The sequence below is a fragment of the Arachis ipaensis genome, chromosome B08, assembly GCF_000816755.2.
Source record: "Arachis ipaensis cultivar K30076 chromosome B08, Araip1.1, whole genome shotgun sequence".
Taxonomy (NCBI): domain Eukaryota; kingdom Viridiplantae; phylum Streptophyta; class Magnoliopsida; order Fabales; family Fabaceae; genus Arachis; species Arachis ipaensis.
Window position 1 is genome coordinate 2,693,594 of NC_029792.2, and position 462 is coordinate 2,694,055.

A 462-nucleotide genomic window follows, 5' to 3' on the forward strand; every position below is an offset into this window, starting at 1 on the left:
GGGCCTCGGGCCATTGTCCTTTTGCGATACCAAATCCAAGTTTTGTATACGTTTCAGAGCCCAATGGACAGGTACACAGAAGCTGACCTAGTAGTTCAAACCCATTTCATGATATGTCTAAAAAAAAAAACCATGTCATGGTTATTCAATTTAGTATTATGTACCCCAAGGATTTGCTTTACTAAGCAAGACATCAATGAATGCGAGGCCCAATAGTTAAAAATAAAAATGCAAAACACAACAAAATAAATATAGAAGGGTATGGGTCTAGGCCTAGATTTAATACCAAATTGATCCGTTTATACTGTAATTTGGTTAGGTAAAATTTTTTAAAAATTTCCTGACCAAAAATATTTAAAAAGATATTTGTATTTTTCAAAAAGTACAAATTTTTTATTTTATATTTGGTAAATTAAAAAAATTATATATTTGTAGTTTTTAAAAGATAGGGAGTATTTTTTA